A 14,938-nucleotide genomic window follows, 5' to 3' on the forward strand; every position below is an offset into this window, starting at 1 on the left:
TACTGGACTATCTCAGACTTAGCTTTTCTCTTTACCATTTGGTCAATTGACTTTACCATGGCCGATCCCTTTCCATTGGGAAGAGAAAGCTTTTCTGGATTTCTAATGTTACCATTGTGAATGTCCATGGAAGTTCGGGAAGTAGACCTTCCAATCAAATTTGCCTTACCAGTGCATCAAATCATTGCTGATTTAGCAGCAAAAATCAAATATGTTAGATAAATAAGGGTCATGTCGTGATCTCCCATATAGTAGTCCTTAAAGAACCTTCTATATGACTTAGGAAGTGACTGAAGAACCCAGTCAACAGCCAACTTCCTTGAGACTTCGACACCCAACTCTCCCAGCCTGTCAATATGTAACTTCATCTCCAAGAATTTGGCACATACAAACTTCCATCTTTGTGTTTGCTTGCCAATAGGGCTTAAGTGACCTTAAATTTTTCAAGTCTTTGAACTTGTGGGTTAGGGAGAATAATTGGAGGAGTTGGAGAAAGTGAAGTATGATTTCTAGTCCCATTTATGCACGACAAAGGGATTAATCTTTCACCTTGATCGCCATGTGGGATATCATCTTCATTAGAAAGCTTTTCTAAAAGGATAAGGAAGACCATAGTTGTCAGAAATAGACATCTATGAGGGAGAAATTCAAGTTAGTTGATTTAAGTCCTTAATATAACACCCAAAATGAAATATTAAGGCTAGGACCTAAAACAATATTCTACAATTGTGAAAAGGGATGCCGTAATCCAATTGTAGAATATTTGAAGGTAGGTAAATAACGATTTACCAATTTCCACCATGAAAAACGAAATAGATTATTAAGTTTTAATTGGATTTGAAATTCCTAGATCCTTTGAGATTCATTGAACTTTTCAATGACATGTTTAAAATCTCGATTGTGCCCTTCAAGTTTGTGATTGGGATGCCGAGGATCACAAACAAGCTGTGAATAACCATGCAAATTAGCTTGGTACACCCAATGTTACATATCACCTAATCAACGTGTCGGTTAACACATTTAGTTCCAAACCCTAGAAATTTTAAAAGTTTAAAATCCAACCCTTATATTATTATAATATTATAGGTTTAATATTTATATATATACATATATATATATATATATATATATATATATATATATATATATATATATATATATATATATATATATATATATATATATATATATATATAAGAGTAAAGTCAGTCTTACCGTTAGTAGGCCTCATTCACGAAGCTGGACTATAAGGGGGGTATAAGGTTACTGCCTATAAAATGGCAGTTTAATGGGTGTCCACTCTCACCCACCGCTTCCTTGACTGGTAGAGGGTCGTTAGCCGAACGGGTAGGACACGACATTAATTCTCCCTCATTAAAAGTATAATGAAAATACCAAGTAACTAAACTTTATTAAATTCCCAATCTTAGTTACTTAGGAAAATGTGGAATTGGTGCTAATCCATGAAATTGCACTTTGCACATTATTAAGTCGTTAGTGGAGCGTGTGTGGTTAACCGGCACACTAATCTGGGACTGACAATCTGTGGCAAAGGGTAACTTGATGTTAATCATAGATCAATGGAGTGTGTGTACCCAAAGTTACACACATACCCAAAACTACACACAAAATGAACATCCATTATATACAAAACCATACACAAAGTAAATACAACATCAAACACTTCACGTAATGTAACACCCGTGTTTCTAGGCTAGGCATTAATATTGATGTGATAGTCTAGGTTAACCTTTGTAACTCATTTTGAAGAAATGAAAAGGAATTATGTGAATATTATGTGAATTATGTGTTTTATGCTTAATTACTAGGATTAAATTAATTAAGAATAAAAATGAGCGTCGAAAATAAATATTAGATAAAGCCGATATCTATTAAGAAAGTTGTTGTGGTCGTGACATATATATATATATATATATATATATATATATATATATATATATATATATGTTTGTATACATAAGCTATTCAGCAATCCCAAATAATAACAGTCAATCATGTAATCACAATGTATATAGGTTATGTTATTAAAATTATATAACAACACTAAATATATGCATATTTATATATAAGTCATATATCATTTTCCAAGTACCCACTTTCTAGCATATATGACAATTTGGACACTTATCATATATAAATCTCCAATTCTTTACATATCTCACAAACATACATAATAAACATTTAATATGAGAGTGTATAAATATATGTGTATGCATTGGTATCAAATGACAAAACTAGACAAATGCATACCTTGGTGTACAAAAAGTTCAATAATACATCAATACAAAAACAAAATACATACGTATTAAATCAATGGATTTCTTTTTTACAAGTCTCACACAAGGTACACCAATTACACACTCAAATACAAAGTACACCGAATATATATATATACAAAATTATAGGCAAAAGAAAACAAATTAAAAGCTATGGTTTTCTTTCACACTTCAAGTTACCCAAAGTTACACACATACCCAAAACTACACACAAAATGAACATCCATTATATACAAAACCATACACAAAGTAAATCCAACATCAAACACTTCACGTAATGTAACACCCGTGTTTCTAGGCTAGGCATTAATATTGATGTGATAGTCTAGGTTAACCTTTGTAACTCATTTTGAAGAAATGAAAAGGAATTATGTGAATATTATGTGAATTATATGTTTTATGCTTAATTACTAGGATTTAATTAATTAAGAATAAAAATGAGCGTCGAAAATAAATATTAGATAAAGCCGATATCTATTAAGAAAGTTGTTGTGGTCGTGACAAAGATTACGTATATATAAAGAATGCCGAAATCCGAGTTATAACGAAGAAGTTATGACCTGTCGAAGCTTCGCGACAAAACCGGTACTGTGCCGAATGACGTAAAAAGTGAGTTTTTGATAAACTACTTTTTAGCCTTAGTGATCTACACGAAAGTCGTAGTGTTCGTTAAACTGCATAAAAAGAACGCCCAAATCTGACTTCGTATGAGGAAGTTATGATTTTTCTAAGTTTCAGCATAGCGGTAGACAGCTAAAAACTCGAATTTTAGATCGAATGATTTTTAGCCGACACAACCTAAACGAGAATCGAAGGTCTCGTCAAAATAGTACAACGATAAAAAGACAGACGAAAACGGACGTCGGATGAAGAAGTTATGAATTTTTAACGGGTTTCCTGTCCCGGTCTGTTAAAAATAATAATATAAAAATTAAAGTAAAAATTAGCCGACAAAGTCTAAACGAAAGTTGTAGAGCGTAATTTTACCTACGCGTTCATATAAAGAACGTCAAAAACGGAGCCCGTATGCGGAAGTTATGGATTTTAGAAGATTGGGGAACAATTTTCGAGAATTTTCTCATGAATAGTGCCGACCACGTCACCGCTCTCGCGATCAGCCTCGTGTCCGACCAGTCGACGAGTGCCGTTTCTGGATTCGACTGAAGTCGCAGCCAACCGGCGTCCGACGCGCCTCGCCCCGTGTCACGTCCGAACCTCGCACAGGTGGCCCTTTGCATGCGCGCCATCTGTCCGAGCCACCTGCCCTCGCGAAGTCCGAGCCGCGTGTCCCTCGCTGCTGACTCACCCTTCTCGGCCAACCTTCGGACCTCGCCTATAAATACAAGGCTTGCGAGATTACCCGGGTAAAATTGGATTTTTGCCATTTTACACCCCTCTTTCAGCATCTTTATCATTTCGCTTCCCCCAAAGCCCCGATATCATACCAAACACCCGAAATACGCCCCGAAGTGCTCGGAGAGCCCGAGAAACTTATCTTTTCGGTTTTGAAACGATCGTTTTAGGAAACGAAGTGCTGCCCGATTATCAGTAAATCAGGTGAGTGTGTAGTCACTTTCATCTTACACCTAGATATGAAATATTTTCTATAAAATACGTGCTATGTGTAATTATATTAATTGTTTAATTGATGTGACTGTTGAATAGATGTTTTATACAAGTTTTAAACTGTATATGTATTTTATCTACAAATATGTTGGGAAAACATTGGTAGACGAAATTGTCGATGTGTGTTAAAATGGAGAGAGGCCTCGATGTTGTTGTTGTTGTAGTCGTCTAGCGGAGTATAGATGACGACCACGGACCTTTCTAGACAGTCCAGTGGAACACTAGCAAGTTCGCAACTTGTAGGTGTTGGTGAACTAAATGTTCATTGGCGTACTCCATCCCCCTCATGGTTTCCTTTAGGACATGTATGGCTGAGGAGTCCCCTTAGCGGTGGTGTCCACCCCGATGATAATCCTTAGGCTAGGTCCCTTGTGATAGGTGTTTAGGGACGTAAAGTGAGGATAACGGGAATGAGTAATCAGGATTATTGTTGATTGGTGAATTTAATAAGTTTATTATTATTGTGGGTTGAAAACCCTATATGCTCACCAGGCTCCCAAGCCTGACCCACTCAGCTTTTAATATTACAGGTAGTGGACCCCGAGCATAGTCGGATGATGATGAGAGATTTTTGGATTATAGGCCAGTAGTTGTAAATAATTGTTGTAAGGCTTATAATGTCTTGTTTATGCTTTTGATCTGTATCGGAACATGACATCCCGAGGTTTTAATATAAAAGGAAAATATATATTTCTTAAAGAAAGGTTTTGATAGACTTTTATCATGTTTTGTTTTGGGGACCAATTCCGCAACATCTTTTAAAAGGATTTCTCTGACTTTATTTAAAAAGCATAAATTAAATCGGTCTTTTCTGGCCGAGAAATTAGGGGATGTCACAGTTGGTATCAGAGCATTAGTTTAAGCGAACTAGGAATTTGTAGGATTTCTAGACTTAAACTTAGAATGCTAAGTGATGATTGTGAGATGAGTGTCTACCATATTTTAGACACGAGCACTAGTTTATTTTAGGAAAGATGCCTAAAATGCTTTTATGTGCTAAATGCTATATGTTTGCCATATATGCCATTAATTGTTCGGATCTATGGTCTGTTGCCGACCGGATCTGGAAACCTTATGTGTGTAGGATTCTAAGCATATGATTACGATATTAGAACTAACATGTAAACGTTTCGGAGTGATAAGGAGAATTTAAATAACTATCGAGGATAAAGACCTAAATTCACCTTATTCGGTATATAGATTATAATGCCAAGAACTCGAAGTGGAGCTGGAAGTGCAAACAGGAATCAACAACCTCAACCCCAAATGGTGGAACAGGTGCCTATAGCAGGAGCTGCACCAGAACCCATCACCATGGCTGGAGTACGAGCCATGATTCAGTCAATGATGGTTGAACAAAGGGAGGAAATGAGGAAAATATTGCTGAACAACAGGAATGAACCTTCAATTCCTGTTGAACAACGTGAATTAAATGACGATCAATCCGAAGAAGGAAACAACAGTAGATCTGTTGGTCATAGTGAACCGCTTGTGGTTGGGAGAAATAACCACGAGGATAGAGTGGAGAGAAATGGGTGCAAGTATAAAGACTTTATGACTTGCAAGCCATCAACCTTCACTGGAAAAGAAGATCCCGTCGGAGTATTGGATTGGATCTCGGAAATGGAATTGGCTTTCATGACTTGTGGTTGCCAAGGCAAGTTACAAACCACATTTGCAGCGCGGCAGTTCAGAGGTAGCCCTGGTCGATGGTGGAGCACTCTGGGGAAAACCCTAAGCCCTAATGAGCCACTGCAACTGACATGTGTTGGGGTACAAAGTTTTCCATGAATGACTTTGTAATGTTTGTCTTTTGTAAAACCCACTTGCATGTAGTGCATTAGCCTTTAGACTCATGAGATAGATAGTGAGAGAGAGACATGTAAACACCTCTATATAAGGTGGGTTCATACCACTTGTAAAGGTGTGCTTGAGAGATGTAAAAGTTGAGTGTGTAAGTGTGTGTTATTTATGTAGTCTAGATCTTGATCCTTTTTGTGTAACACCATATACAATCAATACATCTCTTGAACACCCAAATCACCATGTTCATTGTGCAATATTTAATTTCGCATGACAAACCATGTTCTTATGTCACTATCAACATGGGCAGAGTTCTTGATGCACTTTAAGCGCAAGTACTGCTCGGCCCAAAATGTGCTTGAACTAGAAAACCAATTCTGACGTTGAAGAAAGGAAGTATGACCGTTGATGAATATACGAATAACTTCACAGACAAAATGGAGTTTGCTTTGCGTATTGTCCCAAATGAGCTGGCAAAAATTGACAGGTACACAAAGGGACTTCCATGGGAGTATGCGGTGCCAGTACGTCAGACACTTACTTTGGAGGCAGCTATCTGGGCTGCCAAGTCTGTTGAAGATATGATTAAGGGGAGAGCCGCCAGCAAGGTTGAAGTTGGCGAAAAGAGAAAGTTTGAAGGAACTTCAGGTTCCAATAAAAAGAACAAATTCTCAAAGACTGGTTCGAGGAAATTCGGAGGAGGAGCCGAAGCCAAGTGGTGTGACAAGTGTAAGAAGAAACATGCTGGGAAATGCAGCGTGGAAGTCACTTGTTACAAATGTGGAAAGCCTGGGCATTATGCCAATGAATGCACCTTCAGTAAGAACGTCTGTTTTGGGTACAATGAAGAAGGGCATATTTTGAGGGATTGCCCGAAGAAGAAGGATGCAGCAAAGCCCAATCTTCCACCAAAGTCGAAGGCGAGAGCCTTTCAGATGACACTTGAAGCTGCGAAAGAAGAAGCCGATGTCGCTTCAGGTACCTTTCTCGTAAACGAATTGTCTGCCCAAACTTTGTTTGATTCTGGAGCCAATTACTCCTTTATTTCGCATGAATTTGGTAGAAAACTAGCTTTGCCTGTTGATAGACTAGTTAATGCTTTAATAGTCGAGATTGCTAGTGACAAGTTTATACCTGTTAGCCATCGTATGAAAAACATCTTCATTGACTTGAATGGGATTAAGTTCCACGAGGAATTATTGCCTATCAAGTTAAGTGGTTTCGACATAGTTCTAGGAATGGATTGGCTTAGCGCCAATGATGCCGAAATATTGTGTAGGAAGAAGATAGTAAAAGTAAACCCGCCAGGGAAAGAGTCGTTTATGGTGTATGGAGACAAACGCAGAGTAAACTCTGGAATCATTTCCCTAATGAAAGCCAGAAAGTGTTTGGCCAAGGGATCTACATCATATCTAGCGTTCGTGATCGATGCTAAGAAGGAAAAGAAGGAGGTGCGGAATATTCCGGTGGTGTGTGACTATCCGAAAGTCTTTCCCGAAGATCTTCCCGGATTGCCCCCTGATCGACAAGTAAAATTCCGTATCGACTTGTTACCAGGAACGACGCCAATAGCAAAAGCACCGTATCGACTAGCACCAACAGAGATGAAAGAACTTATGACACAACTTCAGGAGTTATTGGACAAAGGTTTTATTCGACCTAGTTCATCACCCTGGGGAGCCCCGGTGTTATTTGTAAAGAAAAAGGACGGGAGCATGAGAATGTGCATCGATTACAGAGAGTTGAATAAAGCGACAATAAAGAACAAGTACCCGTTTCCGAGGATTGATGACCTGTACGATCAGTTGCAAGGTTCGAGCTATTTCTCGAAGATCGATCTTAGGTCAGGATATCATCAACTAAAGGTAAGAGAGCAGGATATCGAAAAGACTGCATTCAGAACAAGATATGGACACTATGAGTTCTTGGTTATGTCGTTCGGACTAACCAATGCTCCAGCGGCTTTCATGGATTTGATGAACAGGGTTTGTAAACCATACCTTGATAAATCCGTGATAGTGTTCATAGATGATATCTTGATTTACTCAAAAAGCAAGCAGGAGCATGACAAGCATCTGCGTGAAGTGCTAGAAGTTCTGAAAAAGGAGAAGCTGTATGCAAAGTTCTCCAAATGTGAATTTTGGATTCAAGAAGTCCAATTTTAGGTCATGTGGTTAACCAACAAGGAATAATGGTTGACCCAGCAAAGATTGAAGCTGTGATGAAGTGGGAACAACCAAAAAGTCCTACGGAGATTCAATGCTTTTTAGGATTAGCTGGATATTATCGCCAATTTATCCAAGGCTTTTCTTCGATCGTTACTCCATTAACGACTTTGACCCACAAAGGAGCTACTTATACTTGGAATGAGAAGCATAAGGAAGCTTTTGAGAAGTTAAAGAAAAAATTGTGTGAAGCACCGATTCTTTCGTTACCTGAAGGAGTTGATGACTTCGCAGTTTATAGTGATGCCTCTGGAGTTGGGTTAGGTTGTGTTCTGACCCAAAGGGATAAAGTGATAGCGTATGCATCGAGGCAATTGAAAGAGCATGAAAAGAATTAGCCCACTCATGATCTGGAGTTGGCAGCGGTAGTATTTGCCTTAAAGATATGGAGGCACTATCTTTATGGTACTAAATGCAAACTTTTCACTGATCAGAAGAGTCTTCAATATCTCTTTAATCAGAAGGAATTAAACATAAGGCAACGACGCTGGCTAGAGTTACTCAAAGACTACGACTGTGAGATACTTTACCACCCTGGTAAAGCAAATGTTGTTACTGATGCTCTCAGTCAGAAGGTAAATCTTGAAAAGAAAAGGCCAAGAGCATTAAGAATTGAAGTTGTCTCGACAATTGTGGAAAGTATAAAGAAAGCTCAAGAGGAAGCTTTAGAGAAAAACGACCGAAAGGAAGAACGTTTGGGCAAAACTTTAGTGTTTGATACAAACGATCAAGGATTGAAGGTATTCCAAGATAGGATTTGGGTACCTAAGACGGGAGGAGTAAGAGATCTTCTGATGGAAGAAGCTCACAAGACCATGTACTCGATTCATCCCAGCAGTACAAAAATGTATAGGGATCTAAAATCCTATTACTGGTGGCCGACGATGAAGCTCGATGTTGCTAAGTATGTGGCCGAGTGTGTAACATGTGCTAGGGTTAAGGCACAACATCAGAAACCGTATGGGAGTTTAGAAACTTTACCTGTACCCATGGGTAAATGGGAAGACATCACTATGGATATTGTGACTAAACTGCCCAGAACAAGGAACGGTCACGACATGATTTGGGTGGTCGTTGATCGCTTCACTAAGAGTGCGCATTTCATAGAAGCCAACGAGAAATGGTCTATGGATAAACTTGCGAATTCTTATGTGAAGGAAATTGTGAGGCTTCACGGTATTCCGTTAACGATTGTATCAGATCGTGACAGCCGTTTTACCTCAAGGTTTTGGAGGAGTCTACAAGAGGAATTGAGTACCAAGTTGTGTTTGAGTACAACTTACCATCCGCAAACCGATGGTCAGAGCAAACGAACAATTCAAACGTTGGAGGATATGCTGAGAGCATGTACCATGGAATTCCAAGGTAACTGGGATGAACACTTACCTCTAGTAGAATTTTCCTATAATAATAGTTTCCACTCGAGCATCAAGATGGCACCTTACCAAGCTTTGTATGGAGAAAAGTGTCGAACGCTGTCATGTTGGCTGGAAGCTGGGGAAAAGCAGTTTATGGGACCTGAAATAGTTCATCAGACTGCCGAAAAGTTGAAAGTGATTAGGGAAAGTATGTTAGCAGCTCAAGATCGACAAAAGAGCTATGCTGACAAGAAAAGACAACCGATATCATTTGAAGCTGGAGATTCGGTTTTACTTAAAGTCTCGCCGTGGAAGGGACTTATAAGATTTGGTAAGAGGGGAAAATTGAGTCCAAGGTTTATTGGACCGTTTAAAGTTCTTCAGAAGATTGGGAATCAAGCTTACAAGCTAGAATTACCAGAAGAACTAGAGGGTATTCATAATACCTTTCATGTGTGTTACTTAAGAAAGTTAACGGGAGATGTGCCCGACATAATTCCGATTTCTGAATTAAGGTTGGATGAAAACAAGAGGTTAATTGAAGAACCTGAGACAATCGTTGACCGTAAGACTAAGAAGTTGCGACGCAAGTTGGTCGATTTAGTGCTTGTACGTTGGTACGAATGGGCCAAATCTCACCTGGAAAACGGAGAGTGACATGATGAGTCGCTACCCGCATTTGTTTGCTGATGTGTGATTCCGGGGACGGAATCATCCTAAGGGGGAGAGAATTGTAACGCCCGTGTTTCTAGGCTAGGCATTAATATTGATGTGATAGTCTAGGTTAACCTTTGTAACTCATTTCGAAGAAATGAAAAGGAATTATGTGAATATTATGTGAATTATGTGTTTTATGCTTAGTTACTAGGATTTAATTAATTAAGAATAAAAATGAGCGTCGAAAATAAATATTAGATAAAGCCAATATCTATTAAGAAAGTTGTAGTGGTTGTGACAAGGATTACAGATATATAAAGAATACCGAAATCCGAGTTATAACGAAGAAGTTATGATCTGTCGAAGCTTCGCGACAAAACCGGCACGGTGCCGAATGACGTAAAAAGTGAGTTTTTGATAAACTACTTTTTAGCCTTAGTGATCTAAACGAAAGGCGTAGTGTTAGTTAAGCCGAGAGTATGCATAAAAAGAACGCCCAAATCTGACTTCGTATGAGGAAGTTACGATTTTTCTAAGTTTCAATTTAGCGGTAGGCAGCTAAAAACTCGAATTTTAGATCGAGTGGTTTTTAGCCGACACAACCTAAACGAGAATCGAAGGTCTCGTCAAAAGTAGTACAACGGTAAAAAGACAGACAAAAACGGACGTCGGATGAAGAATTTATGAATTTTTAACAGATTTCCTGTCCCGGTCTGTTAAAAATAATATTATAAAAATTAAGATCAAAATTAGCGGACGAAGTCTAAAAGAAAGTTGTAGAGCGTAATTTTACCTATGCGTGCATATAAAGAACGTCAAAAACGGAGCCCGTATGCGGAAGTTATGGATTTTAGAAGATTGGGGCACAATTTTCGAGAATTTTCACATGAATAGTGCCGGCCACGTCACCACTCTTGCGATCAGCCTCGTGTCCGACCAGTCGACGCGTGCTGCTTCTGGATTCGACTGAAGTCGCAGCCAACCGGCGTCCGACGCGCCTCGCCCCGTGTCACGTCCGAACCTCGCACAGGTGGCCCTTCGCATGCGCGCCATTTGTCCGAGCCACCTGCCCTCGCGAAGTCCGAGCCGCGTGTCCCTCGCTGCTGACTCACCCTTCTCGACCGACCTTCGGACCTCGCCTATAAATACAAGGCTTGCGAGATTACCCGGGTAAAATTGGAATTTTGCCATTTTACACCCCTCTTTCAATATCTTTATCATTTCGGCTTCCCCCAAAGCTCCGGTATCATACCAAACACCCGAAATACGCCCCGAAGTGCTCGGAGAGCCCTAGAAATTTATCTTTTCGGTTTGGAAGCCCGACCCTCGCAGAGCCCGGTTTCTCAATAAAACTCCCGGTTTTATTAGAAACGATCGTTTTAGGAAACGAAGTGCTGCCCGATTATCAGTAAATCAGGTGAGTGTGTAGTCACTTTCATCTTACACCTAGATATGAAGTATTTTCTATAAAATACGTGCTATGTGTAATTATATTGATTGTTCAATTGAGGTGATTTGTTGAATAGATGTTTTATACAAGTTTTAAACTGTATATGTATTTTATCTACAAATATGTTGGGTAAAACATGGGTAGACGAAATAGTCAATGTGTGTTAAACTGTATATGTATTTCATCTTACACCCTGTAGTTTGTTTAAGTTATAAAATCAGCCCATCCCTTGATTTATTTTAACCAAAGCAATCCTACTTTGGTTAATTAACTTACCAAAAAGCCCCCAATAGTTTAAATTCGTTACAAAACGGTCCCGAAAGTATTTCAAAGTTCAAGAATCATGGCTTTGTGGTTTCTCACGACAAATTTCTCAAATAAACCGATTCCGTACAAATCAAACTCACGCTTCAAGGGTGAGTGATTAAAACCCCTTTTTAATAATTTTAATTATCTCGGGGGGGGGGGGGGGGATACATGTGTCTATATACTTCATTTATACAAAAAAATTATTCATTTACGCGAAAATACAACTAGTCTAGTTTATAAAAATGTTATTTAACAACGTAACATATTGTTACAAATAAACTTTTCGTATACGTATTATGGTTATTTTATCGTGAAATAACTAGTCCACACAACAAATGCTACATGATACAAAAATATATGATTTTTATGTGACATTGTATATCATAAAAATCACGTCATAAAACTTGGTAGTATTTCAACGATTCAACTGATTACTATTCATGTATATTTATATGTTTAATACATAAAGTTTATACATGTACATATGTTCATTACTTTCAAACATACATCCTTATAAAAGCGAGTAAATTACACGTTCACATACATACCAAGCATACTCGACTTTTATAAACTTTTTACAATGAAATTAATTATGCCTTGTGACTTAATCACAATTCAGCTAGGGTTAAGAGCTATTCACGTACTTTAGTTAAGGGCTTTTTAGTGAGACTATGTTCATTAGCTGAGTCTAAACACTTAGCATACCCACACCACTATAACCGTTAATCTTCGGAGCGATATATATATATATATATATATATATATATATATATATATATATATATATATATATAGATCTATATGGGGTTGACATCTCCACATGCGGTTGCTAGCTACAACCTCGACCGATCAATTCAAGCGGGTGATAAGTGTCTACAATTCTTACTACAACATCCAATAAAGCGTTGTAGGGGGTACATTCTATCACATAGGTCGGTTACAGGACTCACTATAAAAATTAACTTGAATCTCTCTCTCTCTCTCTCTCTCTCTCTCTCTCTCTCACTACAAACCATGGGCTTGATTGCTTTCAAAACTGTTTTAAGTATGGATTTACTTATGTAATAGTACAGTTTGGTTTTCAAGTATATTAAAGGATTATTTACAAACACAATTTCAAGTATGGATTTACTTATACAAAGATACATTTTGGCTTTCAAAGACTCTTTGTAAACATAGTTTACATTTTGGCTTTCAAAGACTCTTTGTAAACATAGTTTTAACTATTGTTATAAATACAAAGAAAGTACTTTTTATCCTTTTAAAAGTATTACTGCTGTTAGCAGAAAACCTGTAACTCTTACCAACCTTGTTGTGACCCTCAAAAGTACATGTATTCTCAGGAAATCACTAAACAAGCATTCAAGATGGAACACGAATGCCATTTTGTTTATTGTTATACTTGTACTATATACCCAGTTTACCTGTGATCCATGAACTTAGTCGCACAACCCAGCGTGTTCCGCCGTCTCGGTCGGGGGTGTGACAGATTGGTATCAGAGCTAAATTGGCTATCGACAATTGGTATCCTCGAAAGAGGAATACAACTATAGCAACTAGCTTCTAATAAAAGTATGATTATTTATTACACTACTTCTTGGCTACTTACGGTATGGGGAATCTGGTTTGAAGGGCCGCATAAGGTTGTTGGATTTTAGAATGGCTTAATTGCTAAAATGGTCCTGCCCTCCGGTATTTCCTGTCTGGCCCTCGTCTGTACTTGGTAGTCTTAGAGTAAATTGAAATTTAATAATACTACAAACCTCATCAACACTAACATATAAGAGTTATATATATACTCTGACCCGCGATGAGAACACTTACTAAAACTCTAACATACCTCCAACTAAAACTACCAATACCCTTTAGGTTAAACGCCTCAACTAAGGTTAGTACCGTACATAAGCCATACCAGAAATAAACTTGGAACGTATGCCTATATTATTTATGGTCGGGCTGGTGCATAACCAACCTTGAGCAAGGATTTTGACAGACTACGATTTTTGAAACTTTTAGAGATTGAAGGATGATCTCAAGATTCGCTGTAGAAACCAAGTATCTTAGAAACCTTATATCAACCCCAAAACAATGTATACATTTTAAATACATAAAGATATGGGATAACGTTCATAATTTACTAGTTAGCCTAAACCCGAAGTAGAACAAAGAACCAATAGCTCCACTACCTTCGTAGCTGAGAAACCCATAGTTCCCAATCGATCATTTAGTTGTCTCCAAACTTCTTTCTCTATCTTTTGAAATCGGTAGGATTTAAATTCTCTTTCTATAATTTGGAAATGTATAGGATTTCTGGAATCGATCACTCTCCATAATTGGGAACCTTACCACGAAAGGATTGGAGGTGACTGCTTACACCTCCCGATTTAAGGAACTTGCAAACCTTTGCCCAGGAATGGTGAACCCATAATACAATAAGTCCAAAAGGTACATTTGGGGATTAGCCTCATCAGTTCAAGGTCTGGTTACTGCATCCAGACCCACTACCTTTGATAGTGCTAAGCAATTGACCTATCAATTGACTGAGCATCATATTCGTCAGGGTACGATGACCCCACAAACAAGGAAAGAACCAAGTTGGGAGTACAAAAAGAAATTTCCATGGCAGTTCAAAGGAGAACTTCAAGCATCAAAAACCTAGTCCAAAACCTGTAGTTGTGTACATCGCAATCACAAACACTCACGATCCATCAAGCCCTACCCTCGGAAGTTACCGCAGAGTACCAAGTGCATTTGTTTTTTGGGTTTTGTATACTACATCATCCTATGGTGCACATACAACCCTAAATGTCTTGGATCTATGTTTTCTCTCATTATACATGTAATGGTGTTTCCAAAGCATTAAACCTATAACTAGCATGCAATTGACATAAATAATATGAAATACTAGTTAGGATGACAAACCTCTTATGTAGCTTGAAACCTCGTTGTATTTGGCCTTAAGAGCTTAGCACCAAAAGTATGAATGCCTCAAATGGCTCACAACTCACCTAGGAAAAAGGTGGCTCTTGAGAGAGAATCTCCATGCACCAAAAACACCTCCAAGAACTACAAGTAGGCATTTTTAGGCTTAGGAGTACATATTTATATGTTGGATTCCAAGAATCATGGGTATAACCCAAATCCATACCGATGGGTATTATGATCCATGGTACATGTGGCCCAACTCATTATGGATTCATACATAATCTTAGT

This window comes from Lactuca virosa, chromosome 3 (assembly GCF_052849685.1).
Source record: "Lactuca virosa cultivar CGN04683 chromosome 3, Lactuca_virosa_CGN04683_v6, whole genome shotgun sequence".
Taxonomy (NCBI): Eukaryota; Viridiplantae; Streptophyta; class Magnoliopsida; order Asterales; family Asteraceae; genus Lactuca; species Lactuca virosa.